At 39.2% G+C, this 12,723-nt stretch overlaps 1 long non-coding RNA gene across 1 annotated transcript in view; it reads left to right on the top strand.

The window, feature by feature from the left end:
- The first annotated feature begins 652 nt into the window (after nucleotides 1-652).
- LOC140903534 (uncharacterized) overlaps nucleotides 653-12,723 on the top strand; it is a 73,137-nt gene continuing 61,066 nt past the window's right edge. Inside the window, exons 1-2 of the long non-coding RNA XR_012156275.1 lie at nucleotides 653-734; nucleotides 10,602-10,749. This is a non-coding gene — a long non-coding RNA (uncharacterized lncRNA). The remainder of the gene's footprint in view (nucleotides 735-10,601; nucleotides 10,750-12,723) is intronic.

The raw sequence follows: 12,723 nt of genomic DNA, 5'->3' as shown, positions 1-12,723 counted from the left end.
AAAAAAGGCTGCTGCATTCTTTTTAAACAAACAAAAAGCATAATTGGAAAAAATCATTTTTATGTTCTCTTACATTAAATGGGACCAATGAGTGAAACATTCACTGATGAATTACTCCTCTAATCTGCGGAGGAAAAACAGCTACTGGCAAATTAAAGAGACTTGGAACAGAGCCATGAGAACTAAATGGCTAAAAATGAAAACAGGCAAACATTTGAAGAGTATTCTACAGAACACAGATCTTTCAACACCTCCCCTTTTTCCACCGTTAATTCATTGTCATGGAAACTGAATTTATCAAAATGTTCTCGTTCACTCCTAGTGACCCAGTGAGTCGACTTACAGAGCTGGTGAAAGGTAACTCTGGCTGAAGCAATTTTTAGAAATGATACGTAGCAGTTCATAAATTGGTGAATTTTGAATGGTGCCATTGTGCCTCCCAAACAGTTTTCCACAGTCTCAAAAGACTCTTTTAATCTGCAAACCAGAGGGGTCTGAAACCCCTCATGAACAAGTTAGTAAGGAAAACATGTATAGATTTAGCTCCCCTTTTCTCCCCCTTAATTTGTTTTTCTTCTCACCCTGTTAGAATTTATGTTTAAAATCCTGTTATTTGTGTCTTTTATTTACTTTATGCATTCTCCACAGCATTTTCCTTTGCTGATTTCTAGCCCAAGGGTACAAAAATCCCTCAGCTCTTCATCACAATCATCTCTCCTTATCTCTTGTTAAAGGTAGGTGTTGACTATCAAGTGTGACACACAATGACTACTTTATGCTGCCACCTTTGCCAAATCTGAATTAACCATGAAAGTCTGGGTGCCTTCACCCAGAAGGTGGACTTGGGTGGTTTTTTTTCATCAAATAGAAATAATGTCATTTATTATTATTACTATTATTATTTAAGGATTTTACAGCTTCCACGTAGCTGCCAAATTCAGTCAAGGTTGATTTTTACTTTATTTTATGTTAGCAATTAGTGACTTGTTGTCATGGAAACCACACTTCACACAATTCTGGAACTTAAACTGCTGAATGTGATCATGCAACAGCCCTTCCTTCTTTTAGCCTCAGTAGTTAGTCTTTCTTTGTGTCATCTTGATTACAGATTCACATAAAATATCTATAAACATGCAAAATAATAGCAGAGGGCTACATCAATTAAAATTGAGTATTCAATAATTTATTCTTTAATTAAACTCTTTCCTTTTCCTATTCCTGTAACCTTTCAAGTGTTAAAGCAGACATAAGAGCTCATCATTTGGTAAGAAATATCTTTTCTAATTAAGAGTTTGTGAGACAATAATGAAGAAAAATAAAAATTAGGATTTCAGATTCTTTTTTGGCTTTTCATGTTTAATGTAAAGGGTGAAAATTAGGAGACTTCACTGATAAATCTTTTCTAGGTGAAATATCTGCAGTGAAGGTTATAATCTTTATATGTGTTTTGTGTATGTGTGTGTACAGGGAGGAGGGTGAATGCTACCCATGCTTGCTTGCTGTCAGATGAGATGAGTCAGGATACAAAAGTCAAAAGGAGGTGACACAGTATGTGAGAGTTGTGTGCATGTTTGCATATGTGGCATGCTGTAAATATGTTGGGATTTGGAAACAAAATTCACTGTAACTTCACCATAAAACCTGCATTGTAAAACAGGAAAAACACGGAAGGAGGTAGTAGATTTTATTTCTTGACTTGTGAATGATCCCACAACCCGTTAGAATACCACAGTGTAAAATATATTGTAAAGGCTTGTCTACATGGGAGATTTTTCCAACTATACCCATATAATTATATGGGTATAGTTAAACTGATATAATTATACTGGTATAAACACCCCATGTGGACACTCTTATACTGGAATAAAAGTGTGCAGATGAGGAATTATACTGTTATAACTCTAGCTGTTTAAGTTCACAGCCTACTTTATACTGGTACAACTTTCCTGTGTAGACAAGCCCCAAATGTAATTTACATGTACATATGGGGGCTGTTTTCCTCTCTGTGGGCCTAATCCTGAAAGGTGCTGAATAACTCCAAGTCAGTGAGTGTTCAGGGAATTTACACCTTTCAGGAGGCTCTCAACACCTTGCAGGATAGGCCCTGACCTTCAGGATTAGGCCCACAGGGAGGAAAACAGCCCCCATGTGTACATGTAAATTGAACTTGAAACAGGATTGAAGCACGTTTGAAGAAAAATTAATTTTCTCACTCACTCTCTCAATGCAGATATAAACAGTTTGACCAACTGTGTCTTTATTATCAAGAAGGAAAAAGCAGTGGTAACATGATCAGTGCCCCCACATATTTATTTTACCCACAGTGGAAAACTGATGTATCAGAAATGAATCTAATTACCAAACACGACATGTTAGAGATTTTTTTGGTTACTATTGGTAAATCCTGACACAGTATGTCAAATTTTCTCCCTTCTCCCATGCTTTTGTGAAATCAAAGCAGTCTTATTGAAATCAACCCATTTAAAATCAATGTGATTGCATAGATGTACAGGTCAGAATTTGGTCCAGTGCACTACATAGGGATACACTTTGTTTTGTTGACATGTGTAAGACATGATGCCTCATAGTAGTGATTCCGTGAATATCTATTTTTTAAAACCTCTTTTCCAACTATTACACCTGCTATCAGTTCAGGTAACTGTCCCTTGATTCCAATTTCTTTGGAATAATTTTCAGAACAACATGCTCATCTGACAGTATTTTCTCATGACCTTTTGGAACAGTAGATTCTACAAGGGCAGGATGTAAATAAAGCCTTTACAAATATATCGTCAATCATTATACTAACTATGTAGTACCCACAATTTAATAGAATCTTTCTTGAACAATTCCAATGCATTTTGGTTTATTACATGTATTTTAGAGGCTCGTAGTATATTAACGCCTCTTATTCGTTGTGCTCTTCTAATTTAATTGTTTTTGTGAACTTATCAAATTTTATCTTTGAGTTCATTAAAAACATGCTGAGTGAGGAAGATCAATTTACTAATTCAAGTTTAGAAAGGAACAAAGCATTTGCACTTGAATTTATGACATGGTTATTGTGCAGTAGCTTCAGAGGAAAATAAACCTTACAGTACAGCAGAGTGCTATTTTTCAATATACAAAATTCAGCAAACAAAAGTCTTTTGCAAATCAGATGGAAATGAAATTCGAAAAAAGAGGCTATTAAACCTGGTGATTTTCTTCAAAGTGTGTGGGGTTTTTTTATTTAACTCTTGTAACATGTTTAACATTCTTGTACTAGGAAAGACAATAGGATATGACAGGTTCCTTGACAGTTTGCTAACACAAATTAACCTCATTTATGGTAAGACTGGCTGTGTGTGAACATCTACTTTTGCTGTGCTATGTAAAACATCTCTGAATTGCGGTCTGCACTGGGAGGTTCGCTTCCTAAAGCTTAGATGTTTTGTGGAATAGTGTCATTTATGCTATGCTGTATCAAATGATTTACTTACATGAATGACCAGTTAGTTCCGTATGACAGTGGGGAAGAATAAGAAAGAAAGAATACACCCTTTTCCAGGCTGGATTTTTAATTTGCCATTGTTACTCTTTTACAACCCCATTGATTTCTATGGGATTGCACCAGTGTAACTAGAGGGAAACATTTGGCCCTAGATCAGTCTTTAATTAATAAAGAAACCAGCTAGTCCAACTTCAGTGGGAGAAATTTGGCAAAACAAATTGTATTACAAAGAAATAATAGCCCATTTAAGGAACATTGTTTTTGACCCAGGTTTATATTTGTTTCTTGTATTTTTGTTCAGTTTGACAAATTAATAAATCACTACCATCTAGAAAAAAGAAAAAGACTTTAGGAGAGTACATGATACTAAAAAGAAAAGGAGTACTTGTGGCACCTTAGAGACTAACCAATTTATTTGAGCATAAGCTTTCGTGAGCTACAGCTCACTTCATCGGATAGCTCATGAAAGCTTATGCTCAAATAAATTGGTTAGTCTCTAAGGTGCCACAAGTACTCCTTTTCTTTTTGCGAATACGGACTAACACGGCTATTACTCTGAAACCTGTCATGATACTAAAGTTATTCCTTAAGAGGTTGGTGTTAGCCAAGATAACTATTAGGGACAATTTGTCTACATCTAAAGGTGACTATTGTTCTGAATTCAGTTTTTTAAGAGGTGGTAGTTGGCAGATGAAAATGTTGAAAAAATGTGTCAAATAAAATAAACATAAACATATGCCAGTGAACTTTCTGGGCTGGATATTTACAAATAGAAGTATCTTGGAGAACTCTGCCTTCTCACACCTCCTGAAAGAATGAGTTATGTTTTCCTTCTCACGTTGAAGGACACTACTGAATACTGAGAGGATGTTGTGAAGGCCAAGATTATAACAGGGTTCAAAAAAGACCTAGATAGATTCATGGAGGATAGATAGGATAGACAGGTTCATCAATGGCTATTTGCAAAAATGGGCTGGATGGTGTCCCTAGCTTGTGTTTGCCAGAAGCTGGGAATGGGCAACAGGGGATGGATCACTTTATGATTACCTGTTCTGTTCATTCCCTCTGGAGCACCTGGCATTGGCTACTGTCAGAAGACAGGATAGTAGGCTAGATGGACCATTGGTCTAACCCAGTATAGCTGTTCTAATGTTCTTATTTTACTGAGCTAAGCAACATAAGAAAGATCAAAAGGTCAGGTAAAACATTTTCCCCTAGCCTGTGATAGTGCCAGATCCCAAATATCAACCAAGTTTTGGCTCGGTGAGTTCTTGAATGGAAGATCGTACTGGAAAACCGATGGTGCTACATAAAGTGGTGTTTGAGGTTTCAATAGGTGGCACTTTCCATTTTGAATTTAGTGCTGAACCAAAGAGGAGAAATTAAATAGGACTTTCTTGGTGCTCAGCACTTTTCAAAATCAGGTCTGTTCTTTAGCATGGATTTCAGCACTGAGCTTTAAGCTCCTGTTTTTGAAAATCTTGACCTTTAATGGCACCGAGTTTATGCTGATAAAGCCTTCAAGGTATAATCATATCATCATATTTCCTGTACATGACACATGCGTTACAGATAAACTATTTCAGGGGTGTGTCCAAAATATGTTTATGGACTATTTCCTGTACAGTTAATGGTAAGTTAGATGCACTGGTTTCCTTAGGTCTAACTGTGTGCAGGTCTCACATGGAATCTTAAAAAGCTCTAAAAATAGACTAAAGGAGTTTTTCTATACCCCAAAATGTCAAGACATTAACATCCGATATCTTGGGACCTTCCAAGCTTAGAAGGTGGGAAACTGATCCTTTCCAATGGTATAAAGCTCTCATTTTTAGGCTTATAGGGATGCAAAGACTTAAAAGTTATGACAATTTTATATATAGAAAAGCTGTCCTGAATATTGCTCACCCTGCACTTCAGGTAGGTGTAATTTTGAGGAGGATTTCCATATTTGGAGGGAGAAAGAGGGACCTTTTTTCTAAATAGGTTCATTTTTTAAATGCTCAGGGTTTTGAAGTAGTTTAGGAAGAGATGGAGTAGATAGAGGTCAGGTGACAGAGTTAAAGGTGTATGGTAAATTAATTTATCACAGGGCTCTGCAATTTATCATATAGATATCTCCACATATGTGGATCATGTGTATACTTACGTAGCTCTGTCTGAAAGTAGAGTTTGAACACTCAGTTTTGTACAACTTATGTATGAGCAGAGAAGGGCAATTTTAATTGCTGCCTATTAAAAAGGCAGTTCAATTAGGAGGAAAATATAGATGTAGATTATGATGAGTTCTTTTTTGACCTGGTGTTCATCAGTGACGATTGTCTGATCTTAGCTTTTTCGATGGTGAGACTGAAATTGTAATTAATTGTAGGTTTGGGAATGAATAAAAATTCACTAGCTCAATTCACTGCAGTATAGCAGTTTAGTGAGTTGAATGATGGGTCACTATCTGAAAGTGTATGTCACAATCAAGGTACTTTTCTATTTAGGGCCTTCTGTAAAGTGGCTGAATGATGGCAGAGCAATTCATTTCCATTTGCTGGTTAACCATGGAGGAAAAGGAAAAAAAAATCTGTTTGTGTTTTAGGGACTTAACAGGATTCATGATGAGCAAGAAGGATATTCTTCTTACTTGCATTACCTTGTGTTAAGCCCATTTTGGAGTAGAGTGATGTGGATGGGAGACATCTCTCCGGAGCAGACGTGCCAAACCTGTGAAAAAAACCGCAGAAATTGGGCTTGTTTTTGGCTTAATTGGCTTGTGAGTTGCTTGTTGGCTAATTTTTGGCTTGTAGCTTGTTTGGCTTGTAGCTTGTTGCTTGTTGTAGCTTGTTGCGTCTTTTTTTGATCAGCTCCAGGCAAGCAGCGGCAAGGGGGGGCAAAGGGGAGGGACAAGGGGCAAGCAGGGACAAGTGAGAGGGAGAATAAGGAGTGCACAGCGGGCCCACCACAGTCCTAGACTGCACGCTGGGGGGATCTAGTCACATAGAGTGTTGGCTTGTTTTGGCCTTCTTTTGAAATGGGATTAGCTTGAGTTTTGGCTTATTGTGAAAGTTGGGGTGCTTATTTACTGTGTGAGATTTGGCAACTGTGCTCCAGAGCAACATTTCATAATAAATAATCCTACCATACATAAAAATATTCAGTTATCTGTTTATTTGTGCAGAAAACTACTTACACATTTCTGACCAGATTTAGAAGAACAATATTGCTTAGTACTGTATGTGTCATAAAAAACTTACAATAGTAGATTTGGATATTTTTAGCTTGAAATCCAAGATTTTCAAAGGTGACAAGTGATTTAACACCTTATTTTGTGGATTCCCTAACTGAGACACCCTAAAGGGGCCTGAATTTCAGAACAGTGGTGCTCAGTGCAGTCTGAAAATCATGCCCTTTTAAGATGCCTCAAATCGGGAACCCACGAATTGAGACAATCAAAATTGCTAGTTGTTTGAAAATCCTGGCCAAAAATATTAAGATTTTTACTGATCAGACAGTTTTATGTTTGAAATCATCTTAAGTCAAATATGCTGCATACTCACTGGAGCTCGGTGAAAAGTAACAAACCTGGTATATAGATTTTACTGGTTAATATTTTTGTCATTTCTTTCCAGGCCATGTTGTTCCCCTGATATTGTTTCTTATTATATTTATTCAAAATGGGCATTTTTCGCCTTGAAAGCACAGAAGATATTAAAATATGTCCCATGCTTTTGTAGCAGATTGATTTTCATATAAAAGAAATGATGAATTATTGTTTGAACAATTTTGAAAATTGTGTCTTTTTTTTTAAAAAATTTAAAACTAGGAAAATGTGGGGGTATGTCAACACTGCAGGTGGAACTGTGCTTTCCAGCATGGGTAGACAGACCCATGATATTTTTGCTCGAGTGCTAAAAATAGCAGTGTAGCCGGGGGTATCATGGGTGGCAGCTCAGGCTAGCTGAACTGAGTGCAAACCTCCCCAGATGCCCTGGGTATGTACTTGGGTGGCTCGCCTGAACTGCTGTCTGTGCTACCTCAAACTACACTGCTCTTTTTATCTTTCTAGCTTGAGTAGAATTAGCATGTCTGTCTACCCTCCCTGGGAATCACGGTCCCAGCTGCAGTGTAGACGAACCCTTGGAGAGAAAAATGCAAAGTTCATGTTTTGTGTTTAAAGCCTAAACACTTTTGAAAAATTGAAATGAGACACAAAGCTCTTGATTTCTGGGATTGTGTAAGTTTGTTTCACATTTTGTGTGAAGATCTCTCACTTTCTGACAGCGATACTCTAATGCAGGGATCAGCAACCTTTGGCACACGGCTCATCGGAAATCCGCTGGCGGGCCAGGATAGTTTGTTTACCTGCAGCATCCGCAGGTTTGGCCAATCGCAGCTCCCACTGGCCACGGTTCGCTGTTCCAGGCCAATGGGGGCTGCGGGAAGTGGCGCAGGCGAAGAGATGTGCTGGCCGCCACTTCCCACAGCCCCCATTGGCCTGGAACAGAGAACTGCGGCCAGTGGGAGCTGCGATCGACCGAACCTGCGGATGCTGAAGGTAAACAAACCATCCCAGCCTGTCAGAGGATTTCCCTGACGGGCTGCAGGCCAAAGGTTGCCGATCCCTGCTATAATGGAACAATAGGTAATAATATGGGAGTTTTTATCCAGGTACTGAATATTTATTAACTTATTAAAAAGGATTACAAAATGTTACAGATAAGTGTCATAGTTTGAGGAGACTAGCCATATTACCACAGGTAGCCATAGACTTGATAGGGCCTCTTTGCAACTCAGGAAGTCTTGTGTAACTGTGCAGCATAAGTGGGAAGGAGATGACTGCAGCACCTCAGTGATTGTTGGGAGAGCTTGCCATTAGGAGTGGAGTGGGGAGGGTTTCAGCAGCTGGTAGATGGGTTGGATAGGGTACCAATTCCTGCAGAAGCATGAAGGGTTGGTTCTTCCCAGTTGTGAATCCCCATCTTGAGAAGTCAGCAGAATTGTTCTATTTCCCTTTTGTACTTGTCCCCCTTTTCTTTGTTTTCCCATTTGCTGCTTCCTAATTGTGAAGCTGAGAGGGTGACTCTCTCCTGACATTAGTGCTACTCCTCCGTGTGTCTGGTAGAATGTTTCATATCAGCTTTTCCTCCATCTTCTCCATCTGTGATGTGCTCAGTTTCTTGGAGGTTGAACCCTGTGCTCATTCCCGAATGGACACAGCAGTGTGCTTCTCTTTTGCTATAAATAATATGTCTTTAACAGGTGTTGACCATCATCCATGTTGAACTTTCCCCCAGAAATAGCTGTATGCAGTGATTCTGAGATAGGATAATGATCAAGCTTACATTTCTAATATATAGCACTATTCATCATGAAGAATCCCCATTATTCTTTTTCTAACGATCTCAGCAGCCCAGACAGGGTTGCAGCAGTACTGATGTGTGTGTGTGTATGTAATTGGGGCATGGCAGCGCCTAACTGATATTTCCTGTCCCTGGAAGGCGTAGTGTATGAAGGATTGATCAAATGGATTTTGGAAGGGTGCAGCTGCTGCAGGCTGGTCATTTAGGGTGGCCAACCAAACACAAAATAAAGGCAAATAAAATGGTAGCTAAAGGCAAAGAAAACTGTCGGTCCAGTCTTTTGTTATAGCTGTGCTTCAAGCATCAGTGCATGTAACAAGCTCTGAACTGGCCCTTGGATGAAGTGGTGTAATTTGAGGCACGTAAATCACAGATGCTGGCTTTTATTAAATAGCGGCAGGACTTAGCAGTTTCACCAGCTCATGGGGAGAAAGTGGGGACCCTTCCCAAGATAGGTTCCAAGTGTCCTTCAGACCTAGCTGTCTAACAGGACCATGTGTTGTACACGTGTGTCAGAGTGAGGTTCACTGCAATGTGCGGGTAGCTCTGTGCACATGTGCCCTATTTAAATAACCATCTGATCATGTAGACACAAATACTAAATGATATCTATAAATGGATCATTTTGCGTAACAGGGATATAGCTAATAGCGACAGTGTAGGCATATGTTCTTTCTGTAATATTTTAATTATAAGAGTTCTTGTCAGTGGTAATGATAAAAACTTTTGGCCATATTCTCAGGCCTACTCTGGGCCCTGCAGTCTCTGGTGTAGAGGCATGTTTGGGCTGGGGTCGTGGTGGCCAGAGCACAGGCCCCTCCTATCTCCAGTTGATGAGAGCCATTATCAGTTGGATGAATTGAGAGCATCCCTTTAGACTGTTCTACATTCCATCAAGGCTACTGCAACAGGTTAGAAGTTCAGGAGCTGCATTGTTTCTCTCATGTCCCGCTCCTGGGCAGCACCCAGTGGAAACTGAGCAGAGTAGAGCAGACCCATTTAACAGTAACAGGGCTAGTCTTTTTTTTCTCCCACAGACTGTTTGGATATTTCTGGTTAGGTTGCTGTCTAAGAAGTAACATGTCAATATTTGCTGTTTTAAAATAGATACAAAAATAAACACAAAATGCTACATTAAAAACAATGGACTTGGTTCTCCTCTTTCACAAGATTTTCATCAAAATTACTCCAACTTCCGGAGAGTTACTGCTGATTTACACTGGTGTAAGTGAGAAGAACATCAGGCCCAATCTGAAGGACCTGACTTAGAGACAACTGCAAAGGATTTCAGAGATGCTATCCTCAGTTCCCCCTGCTGTGCCTTGGTACTACACTTAAAACAGAACTGCATGGGATATAATGTTAAACTGTTTGGATACCACTGCAATACAAGATCAGCTAAGGACCTCATCGCAGTAACTTTGAGTTTGAATTTCCCTGCTTTCATTGGTTTGTGAGTCTGTCTGTGAGATTTGAACAACCTCTGTATTTGCTAGTAAATAATGAAATCAGTAGATTAAGATGACAGTTAGTTCTTTTACCTCCACCTTGTACTGCACTGCTACTATCAGCACATCTTTATTGAACAATAAATGATAGGTTAGCCTGGAATAGCTGCAACAAATTTTATTTAATTTTATTAGTCATATAATAATTTTATTTCCCAATGCAGTATGTTTCTCACACATTTTATATTCTGTGCTTTGTTTTATTTAGCCATTTTCCCTTCCTAATTAAAGCTCCATTAATTCACTTCACTACAGCAATCATCCGTGGCTGGGGAGGAGGATGGAAGGGGAGAGAGAGAGAGCGAGCGAGCTGTTGAGTAAATGAAGCATTACCCATGACTGCTGCACCACCACCGTCTGTGCTTGTACGAGCACCGTATACCCGCTTCCGAGCATAACAAAGGTAACTCATTTCCTCGTGCTTTCCATGCTCAAGGGCAAGTTACCTTCACCACAGAGAGAATAAGGACTGGCTGGTGTAATTTTGGAAATATGTAGCAATTACTCGCTGCAGAAACTCAGATTCCAGCTCTTCTTAATGAAGAATGACAAAGACCTGGGTTCAAAGAGGGTGGCCCACAGCTGCAAAGGTTCACTATTCTGTACCTTTAGTTTGCAGAACCCCCACATGGTTTAACTATCCTTTCCTTTTTTCCTCCCTTCTTTCCAACTTGTTTTCATGATCTGGTCAGCTTCTTAGTGTCTCATCTATTCCTCTCTTCTTTTCCTTTGCATGGTGTGCTTACTAATGATCAGATTAGGCTCATTTGATTATTCCCTCTTTATATTACCTCTGTTTTTGACTTACTATATCTTAAAATTTAAGAATATTTATGCTTTCTTGACATAACCTATTCACTTACTTTATTTAAATGAATGGCATCAAATGTTTCCTTATTTTCCAAATTCTTTTAACCATGCAGTCTTTGTAGTTTTCCATACTCAGGTGAAACCTCCTTGGTTTCTTTTATTGTTCTCCATATATGTATATATCCAGGCAGAAATACGCTTAAAGTGCTGGCTTAAAATAACAAAATTCAAGAAGTTCAGAATTAAAGCTCATTTCAGTGTGATATGCCTAAGTATACATCACAGCTGTATAAAGCTATACTCTGCTGTATGTGTTTGATTCCTCCTGAAATGGACACAATCAGATAGGTAAAGCTGGAACACGTAGCTTAATACTTGAATTTCCAGGTTTTATTCAGTTTAAAACAGACACTTGGCAATTTTTAAAATGGGGGTGAAGAGTTGGTTTGTTTGTTTGCGTATTTATTTGTTTTGTTTCATGTTTACAATTACTTTGTGAAGATAATTTTGGGTGAAAATAAGCAAATATATCTGAAGAGAGGGTCTGAGAGATATCTGAAGAGCTGACCTCCCTGCTTTGAATTGGAAGTTGTTTGGAACAATAGTTGTCCTTTCTGAATTTTACCTGCTGAGTGTTGGTTTTGGAACAATAGATTTTTCAAAAGCACTTAGGAGCACAAGTCTCATTTATTTTACATGGCACATAGACACCTAAGTCCCTTTGTGGATCTAGCCTTAGGTGACTTTGGAGCACAACTGCTACTTTAGGAACCAAAGTCCAAAATTTAGATTCTCAAACCCTCCCACTCAGTTGCCACTCAACTTTGTAGGTGCCTAAAGTCCCCAGGCATCTAGGCCTCTGTCAACAAAGTCAGGTAAGTTACTATAAATCTGCCAGTGAACATGCAAACTGATGTCTAAGTCTCAATCTCCTGCACCTATCTCCTGTATAAGACTCTGAGGGATCCTCAGACTAGTCTTTCCCCTGTGCAATCTGGTAAGCATTTTCAGAGGCTAACTGATCAGTCCCCACACCAAACACACCTGCTGAAGGAGTTGGTAGTGGTGCCCCCATAATCTTTAGCCCAGAGCTCTCACCCTGGATATGGGAGACCTGGGTTCGAATCCTCACTTGGCCTAATATAGAGCAGGGATTTGAACCTCTGTTGCCCACTTTTTTAGGACAGGGCTTCAACTGCTTGGCTATGGGATATTCTTCCCTAGGAATCGCTCCTGTTGGAACTATTCCACTTTGTACAAATAATCATTGGAGCAGGGACTTGAGTTTGGGTTCCTGAGTGCTCTAATCACTTGGCTATAGAGTCATTCTCACTCTGTTTCAAAAACTATTTAATTATTTATACAAAGTGGAATAACTTCAGAAGGAGAGCCATCTATCCCAGGGTATGCCATAGGCTACTGGTTAGGGCACTGTTTGAGCTTTAAGGTAGGCTGGGGTAGGGCTTGTCAACTCCCTAGAACGTGCTGCAAATTGTATAGTTGAACATTATTTCTCCAGATAATTGTCTGTCACCACATTACTTCACTGGGCTTTGAAGGAACTCAG

The sequence above is a fragment of the Lepidochelys kempii genome, chromosome 1 (genome assembly GCF_965140265.1).
Source record: "Lepidochelys kempii isolate rLepKem1 chromosome 1, rLepKem1.hap2, whole genome shotgun sequence".
Lineage (NCBI taxonomy): Eukaryota > Metazoa > Chordata > Testudines > Cheloniidae > Lepidochelys > Lepidochelys kempii.
This window is presented reverse-complemented; position numbering and strand designations above follow the sequence as displayed.